Below are 8,552 nucleotides of genomic sequence, written 5' to 3'. Positions count from 1 at the left end.
TGGTCTGTACTGGGTTGCATAATTTTGCTTTTCCAGAACCTCAGAATGTGGTTTGTTTGGAAATAGAGTCTTGCATATGTAATTTGTTAAGATCAGATCATACTGGAGTAAGGTGGGTCCTAGATCCAATGTGACTACTGTCCTTATAGGAAGGGAGAAAAGACAGAGAGACTCAGAGTGAGGAAACTCGCGTGAAGACAGGCAGAGTTTGGAGCGATGCAGATAACCAGCCAGTTTAGTTCAGTTCAGTTCAGCCGCTCAGTCGTGTCCGACTCTTTGCAATCCCATGAACACGCAGCATGTCAGGCCTCCCTGTCCATCACCAACTCCCGGAGTTCACTCAAACTCATGTCCATCGAGTCGGTGATGCCATTCAACCACCTCATCCTCTGTCGTCCCCTTCTCCTCCTGCCCCCAATCCCTCCCAGCATCAGGGTCTTTTCAAATGAGTCAGCTCTTTGCATCAGGTGGCCAAAGTATTGGAGTTTCAGCTTCAACATCAGTCCTTCCAATGAACACCTAGGACTGATCTCCTTTAGGATGGACTGGTTGGGTCTCACCAAGGAAAGCCAGGTATCAAAGCCCTTACCAGAAACCAGTAGAGAGATACAAGTCAGATTCTCCTTCAGAGCTTCCAGTGGGAACCGATCTACTGACATCTTAATTTTCAACTTTTAGCCTCCAAAAGTTCTGCATAATCAAGGTTGTGGTTTTTCCAGTAGTCACGTAGAGATGTGAGAGTTGGACCATAATGAAGGTTGGGTGCCAAAGAATTGATGCTTTCAAACTCTATGCAGGGATGCGGCTACATGATGGGGAAACCCCATAGAAATTCTGTAATGAAAGTAACACACTGTGGCTTCCCACTGAATCTGAAGGAAAGATCTATTGGAAAAAAATGCACTTGTATACATTTGCATTAAAAAAAAAAAAAAGATAGTCCTTTCAAATAGATGTGCTGCTGTTTTGTTATAACATTTTTCAGCCTAAGATCAACTTAGAGTTTCTAATCAGCTGCTTCTGGTGTATTATCTTTGCCTAACTAGTTCTTCAGAGGTGACCAGGAAACCAATTGTGTTTCCTGGTCTGAACTACGATCACGGACTGTTAAATAATACTGATCAGTATAAAACTTGTGAAAATTACTTTGAATGATAGATTCTATTTCGGTTTGGAGCAAGGCTGAAACATAAGCAGCTAAATTGATTTTTAATGAATTTTGACAGGCAAAGGAATTAATGTCCGAGGCACAGAATTAATTCTGAAATGATTCTCAAAGCCCTCTATTATTGTAAATTCCATGTGCCTATTTTAGGAATTAAAATTGTTCTGATGTTACCAGGTATCTATCTCAAAAGGTATTTTTCTGTCATATTTAATTTGCTATTAAAATATTAACTAATCTTTTCTTAAAAATAGTAGTTCCCCTTAGGGCCTTCACTGGTGACTCAGCAGTAAAGAATCTGCCTGTAGTGCAGGAGATATAGGTTCGATCCCTGGGTTGGGAACATTCCCTGGAAGAGGAAATGGTAACCCATTCCAGTATTTTTTGCCTGGAGAATTTCATGGATAGAGGGGGATGGCAGGCTACAGTCCATGGGACCACAAAAGAGTTGGACATGACTTAGCAACTAAACAGCAACACATTTTTTCTTAATATACCTTATGAGTAAAATAAAAGTTGTTTTAATTTATGATTTTTATGTTTATATTAGTTTATTTTTATTTGAACTTAAAAAAATTTTTGTATTCATCTGAGAACAATTATAACCACCACATTTTAAGTATGTAACTCAGAATTAAGTCACATATCTCCATGGACTGGAGGAAATGTAAGTTAGGAAAGTAGTAGAAATTACAGCTGACAGACTACGCCCAAACTGCGTATCTCTGTTTGGATGGATGACTGTGTTTTTGAAGGAATAAGCCTCACAGTTTCCAGGTCTGGGAGGAGCGTGATGTTATGTCCCGTCAGATGGAGGTCAGAGCTTCTGATGTAGATGGGTGCTTTATACCAAGTGGGCCTGATTGGATGGGAGGAGAATTGGAGGAGGTGGACAACAAGGAAGTTTGGAAGGTCTGCGTAGTTCTTCAGCTGAACCTGGGAATAGGAACGCACATTTCATGCAGATATTGCTGGTGGTTTCTCAGAAGAATTCATAGAAAGCATCCTGAGTCGTAGAGGGATGTTAAAACATTCAGTGGTGCTACCCTGAGTTCACAGCCGCTTGGGGATGCCTGAGCTATGCAGGGAGACGGGGCATCAGGCACCGATCAGCAGGCCCCTGATGTAGCGAGGCGGTGATGACTCAAGCGGTGTCAAGGCTCAAATGCCTTTGGCCTCACCAGGTAATGTAGCCGAATAGAGTGAATTGAGAGGAAGGAAATTGGGAGTGATCGAGACTGTATCTGGCCAAAGAGTTCATTCTCCGTCCACAGCCACTCACCAGACTTAGAGAAAAAGAAAGGCCTCTTTTTTTATATACCCACTTCCTTTTTCACACCCACATCATAAATCACCCAAGGAAAGAATTGAGCCTGTTGACCTCCCCCACTTATTTTCTGATACCTCATATGTAAAAATTTTAAAAAGGACCCATGTGTTTCAGGACAGGTGAATGTTTCAGTGTGAGAAGAAGGCATCATTTTCACTTTCTGTAAAAATACCACTGGATGGAAAAAAAAAAAAAGAGAGAGACGTATGTGTATGTATAACTGAATCACTTTGCTATACACCTGAAACTAACACAATATTATAAATCAACTATACCCCAAATTAAAAAGCACTGCATGAAAATGATTAAGAATATAAAAAGATAGCACTCATGGTAGGAATCACAAAGCAATCTGATTATTGTATTTTCAGAGCTTTAAATGTAATTTTTTGAAAATTCAGAATGTAGACATTTGGAAATGTCTTTATCCTTTCAGTATTTAAAGTTGAGAAAGAAAATAAAAAGTGAGAAATTCCAGTGCCTGGATATTCCCAGGCTAATTTCTAGACAAGTAAGTTTTGATAAGTTCAAGTTTCAGATAAGAACTTTTTTTTTTTTTTCTTGTCTTGGTTTCTCTAAGTGGTGAGTAAAAATATCCCTGGGAGGGCCAGAAAAAATTAGTAATAGATTGTATCATTGTGGAGAACTATTGAGATAAGGTTTTAGTAAATTGGCATAATGGTGAGAACTTCCAATGATTATTATTTAGGGTTGATTTAATTTAAAAGTGTATATATATATGTATATATATATATATAAAATTTAAAAAGTGTATGTATAAATGTGTATGATTTTCTAAAAGATTAGTGTAAGAGCTCTTAATTTTTTTCCTGAGAGATACACAAAATAAGTGTGAATAACTGAACCCATTATTCAGACACTTTTCCACCAATATTCTGTAAGTAGATATTTCAATAAAAACAAAACAGATACTACTACTACTTTCTGCCCTAAACATAAGAGGTAGTATCTATAAATATATATATATTTTTTAGTTTTTTAAAAAGGAAAAAGTTTGGATTTCAAAATATCTTAAAGGTTCATGAGGTAATATTTTTCAGCCTAAATTACCCAGATTACTTCTAAATCTATTCTTCCCTTTATTCTGCTTACATAAATACTGGTTTTTTGATTAATATAATTTTAGCTGCTGATAAATCTGAAACACTTTAACCTCCCTGCATTAGAGCACGCCATGGAATGAAAATTTACATTTTGGTTCTCAAATGTACCAAACACAGTTTCCGTGGTCAATTTCCTCTCCTTTTCTAAACTGGGTTGGGAGGACCACATAGGACATAAGTCTCTGACAAGGGGACCATTTTAGCACCAACATAACAAAAGCTCTTCTGTTCATAAGGGAAATATCTCCCCCTGAATTAAATTTAACCTCTTTAGTACCCACATTTAGCCACCTGATAAATCCACTTGAGCTATCTTTTGGGGAGAGAGAGGTACATGGGAACAATAACACTTCCTTCTTGAACAGTTTAATAAAGCTTTGTGCGATTTCAAGATGAAAGATAATGTGTAATGCTGATAGCACCCTCCGAAGCTATGCATTCATGGATCCAATTACTTTTTTTGTCCTGGTAAAAGCCACAGTGGATATATTAAATGGGAGTGTGGCTTAAGAATTAAGGCCCAGGAGCCTGAGTATCTGGTTTCTGAGGCTGACTTAACTTCTACTTTCTTATCTAACGGTGGGTGTGCAGCTTAGCGTCTTTGCCTCAGTGTCTCCTTCCACAAAATGCCTAGCAAATATCTAAGAAATGCTTTTAAAATGACAGTGCAAATTGCCTTGTAGACTCACAATGGAACGGTCCAGAAAAAAATGAGGTGAGTGTTAGCAAAGGGAAATACTATCTCCTGCTTAATTTTAGATTTATCGTAAGTTTTACTTTTTAAAAGTCATGAGATTTCTAGAAGACGAATGACATTTTCAAAGCCTTTTAGACACTTGTAAAAGAATGCTCTTTCAACTCTTTTTTTTTATTTCTCATGAAAGTTTTGACTCTGGCATCTTTCCAGTTTCCTCTCCTCCCCACCTCCCCATTCCAAGTTGAAGAGAATAATTACAAAGTTAACTTTTCCAATTCAGGAATATTTTCTTGTGGCTGATTCTTTCATTTTTATAAATGGATCATTTTAATATGGATGCATATCAGATTTCGTGACATTTTATTTGTATATGTGGTTACTGATTCAGATATTCAGTTCTAAATCCCTCAAACTGATTCATCTATGAAATAATTGATTAAAATTTATAGACGTATCCAACTTATATTACAAAATTAGACTGGTTAGAACATTGTCTTTTATTGATTAGTCTCTCTCCCATTGGCTGGGACCATCTTGACAGCCAAAAGGTGGCTATAAGACATTTATGAACAGTTAAAAGAAAAACTGAGATTTGTTACACATTTAAGTGTTCCTTTAGGCAAATCAATTCCAAATCGGGAGCACCAAACAGGAAGTAGTTAGGAGCACTCCATGGGTGGGAGCTTGCTGTGCTGTGCTTAGTTGCTCAGTCATGTCCAACTCTTCGTTACCTCATGGACTGTAGCCCAACAGGCTCCTCTATCCATGGGATTCTGCAGGCAAGAATACTGGAGTGAGTTGCCATGCCTTCTTGCAGGGGATCTTCCCAATCCAGGGATCGAATCCAGGTCTCCCATATTGCAGGCAGATTATTTATGATAGCCCACCAGACTCCTCTGTCCATGGGATTCTCTAGGCAAGAAGACTGGAGTGAATAGCCATTCCCTTCTCTAGGGGGGTCTTCCCAACCCAGGGATCAAACCTGGGTCTCCTGCATTGCAGATGGATTCTTTACCATCTGAGCCACCTGGGAAGCCCCCCAGATGGGAGCTTGGGAAGAGACTTCTAGAGTCAAGAGGTGGAAGCAAAGCCAGGAAATTATTTATTTGGCTGTAGCACAAGGAGTTGCCTTACGACAGAGGATGAGATGGCTGGATGGCATCACCGACTCGATGGACGTGAGTCTGAGTGAACTCCGGGAGTTGGTGATGGACAGGGAGGCCTGGCGTGCTGCAGTTCATGGGGTCGCAAAGAGTCGGAGACGACTGAGAGACTGATCTGATCTGATCTATTTAGGAAAATCTAGCCATCTGTGATTGGTTGTCCTTCAGGTTTTGACTTCTTAACTTTGAGACATTTACAGGAGTACATTTGGTTTTCCTTATGGAGCTACTAAGGTTGCCCAGGTGCCTCAGGGGTAAAGAACCTGCCAGCCAATGCAGGAGACACAAGAGATGCTGGTTCAATCCCTGGGTCAGGAGGATACCCTGGAACAGGAAACGGCAACCCACTCCAGTATTCTCGCCTGGGACATCTCATGGACAGAGGAGGCTGGTGGGCTACAGTGTGTGGGGTCACAGAGTCGGACACGACTGAGCGTGAGCGTGATGGAACTGCTAAGGTATTAAACCCACCTCGGTCTAATTGTTTCATTATTGTGGTATTAAATTCACCTCAGCTTCATTGTCCCTGATTAATTTAACACTCAGAATGACTGTGCTCTTAAAGTACACCTGCTATGTGCTTTACCAGCAAGAAGCAGCGTTCTGAGTACACATGTTCTGAAAGATGTCGAGACAACTAAATCAGATTCTTTCTATAGAATTCCTGTAATCCTGTGGTTTAGGTATTTGTGGAAGGGCTCTTGTGAATCTTCACACAGACTATTTTCTCAGTGAATCAAAGATACAGAGGTTAATATTTGGCAATGGCAAAGTTATTCAGTATTTCTGAATATTTTCATTATTTACAGTGAATTAAATAGGGTATCATGGAAATATGCAATGCATATAAATGAAATATTAGTATTTTAAAAAATTAGATTATCTGTTCTAGAATTGAGAATCATAACTTGAACTCTTCTTGTCAAGTAAATTTCTAGCATATGAATGATTTTCACAGGATTGTATCTACAAGATGGCACTTGCCTACTTTCCTGCTCCAGAGAAAATTTTGGTGAGAAAATTGGAGAAATTAGCTTCATTTTGGAGACAAAGGAATTTAATTTGTATTCCTGTAATTCAAAGATTAGGTAGCTCTGATTAGAACTCTAGACTGAGAATGAAGAATAATCTATTATAGAACTCATCTAAATTTAACTTCGCTTCAGACCAATAAACTATAGCCTCACTCCTTTGTAGCCAGATTATAGCTCATCAGTATGACTAAAAAATCACTGTGGAATTGCTCTATAATAGTTCTGTTGCTGTGCCTATAAATATAATTTCACCGAGTGACTCTTCCACATTCTAGCTGCTCGGCTGTGCTTTACTGTGGCAAACTAAAGAGCCCCAGGAATATTGTTAATGACAAATTACAACAGCCACAAGTAAAACATGAAATGTCAACACTAAGTTATCAGTGGGTAAAAAAAGAAGAACAAAAGTGGATCCCTGAAGTTCAGAACTATTTTTAAAAATCTTATTTTGCCATTGATTTAAGCTTATCCTTTTTTTATACATACAAGTTAGAAAGATGAAATGAAATTACTTAAACTTTTAATCTGCTATGACTAACTTATAGAAAAAATTCTAAAATGTAGGCAAAAAACTGTTCCTTTTACCTAAATAAGAAATTATTAAAAAGTTGCCATAAGGAGAGGGGAAAGATAAAATCAGATATTACAGCTGGGAAGAGCTTGAATGTAAGTTAGTCAACGTGTTGAAAGGAATCTGAAAATACGTGTTCTACGTATTTTCTATTAAAACAGGAAAAGGACCAAAGTAGGCAATCTGGATTTCATGCTTTTGCATTTTCATATTATCACTGTGATGCTCCTTACCTACTTACTGTCCTTTTTCTCTGTAGCTTTGTTGTTCTCAACGTGTCACCCAGCATTAAAATCACCCTGGGTGCTTGATAAAGACAATGACTTTATAGACAATCCAAATTTACTGCAGCTGCATGGGGCCTGGCAATCTGCAAAAGTAACCAAGTTACCAAGCAATTCTTCAAAGGAATAAAATTTAAGAACAATGACTTGGAGATGTATGATGAGGACATAAGGAAAAATCAATGAATACCTTTTTTTAAATTAAAATTTTACTGAATTTGTTTCAGTATTGCTTCTGTTTTACTTTTTTTTTTCTTTTGGCTGTGAGACATGCAGGATCTTAGCTCCCAGACCAGGGATCAAACCCTTACCGTCTGCATTGAAAGACAGAGGCTTAACTGCTTTACTGTCAGGGAATTTCTTAACAAACAAACAAAAAGAAAAACAGTCTTAGGCTCTCAGCAAGAGCAAAGGGAAGGTACAGACATTCCCCATGTATTTCCTGCCATCACACATATACGTCTTCTCCCATTATTAACATAACACACCAGAATGGTGCATCTTTTACCAAAGAGGAACCTACACAGATGCATCGAAATCACCCTAAGTCCATACTTGATGTTAAAGCTCACTCGTGGTGATGTGCATTTCATGGGTTTAGACAAGTGCCTCATGACGTGTATCCATCATCACACTAGCACACAGGATATGTTCACACTCTGGAGACTGCTCTGCGCTCTCCTGTTCTTCCCTCCTTGGTCCCAGCCTCTGACGACCACAGATCATGTTATTACCTGCATAGTCCTGCCTTTTCCAGAATGTCACCTAATTGGACTCATACAGTATGTAATCTTTTCAGATGGGCTTCTTTTACTTAGTAATATACATTGACGTTAACTCCGTTCCATTTCTCGGTTTGATAGTTTTTGTTTTGTTTTTATTTTAACACTGAATAATATTCCCTTTGGGCTTCCCTGGTGGCACAGTGGTAAACAATCTGCCTGCCAAGGCAGGAGGCACTGGAGATGTGGTGTTGAAAAAAGACATGATTTCATGACTGACCACAGATTATAGGAATTATCTAATTTACCTATTCTTTTTTTTTTCAGAAGTTGTTGTTAGAATAAAATTTCTACAAATAAAGACTTCAATCAATGCAGTGTGTTGCTTAAAATACCCTTTTTGGAGAGGATATTAGGTAATTTGGGCATAACTAATTCTTCTAATTTTGATGCATAAAGGAA

General features: G+C 38.4%; 1 long non-coding RNA gene across 1 annotated transcript; it reads right to left on the bottom strand.

Moving 5' to 3' along the window:
• Positions 1–1,724: 1,724 nt before the first annotated feature.
• LOC129624752 (uncharacterized) lies at positions 1,725–8,288 on the bottom strand. The gene is made up of 3 exons (XR_008701146.1): positions 8,103–8,288; positions 7,318–7,454; positions 1,725–2,101 (listed from the first exon to the last, which is right to left on the bottom strand). It is a non-coding gene; the product is annotated as an uncharacterized LOC129624752 (long non-coding RNA).
• Between the last annotated feature and the right edge of the window lie 264 nt (positions 8,289–8,552).

This window comes from Bubalus kerabau, chromosome 12 (genome assembly GCF_029407905.1).
Source record: "Bubalus kerabau isolate K-KA32 ecotype Philippines breed swamp buffalo chromosome 12, PCC_UOA_SB_1v2, whole genome shotgun sequence".
NCBI lineage: Eukaryota > Metazoa > Chordata > Mammalia > Artiodactyla > Bovidae > Bubalus > Bubalus kerabau.
This window is presented reverse-complemented; position numbering and strand designations above follow the sequence as displayed.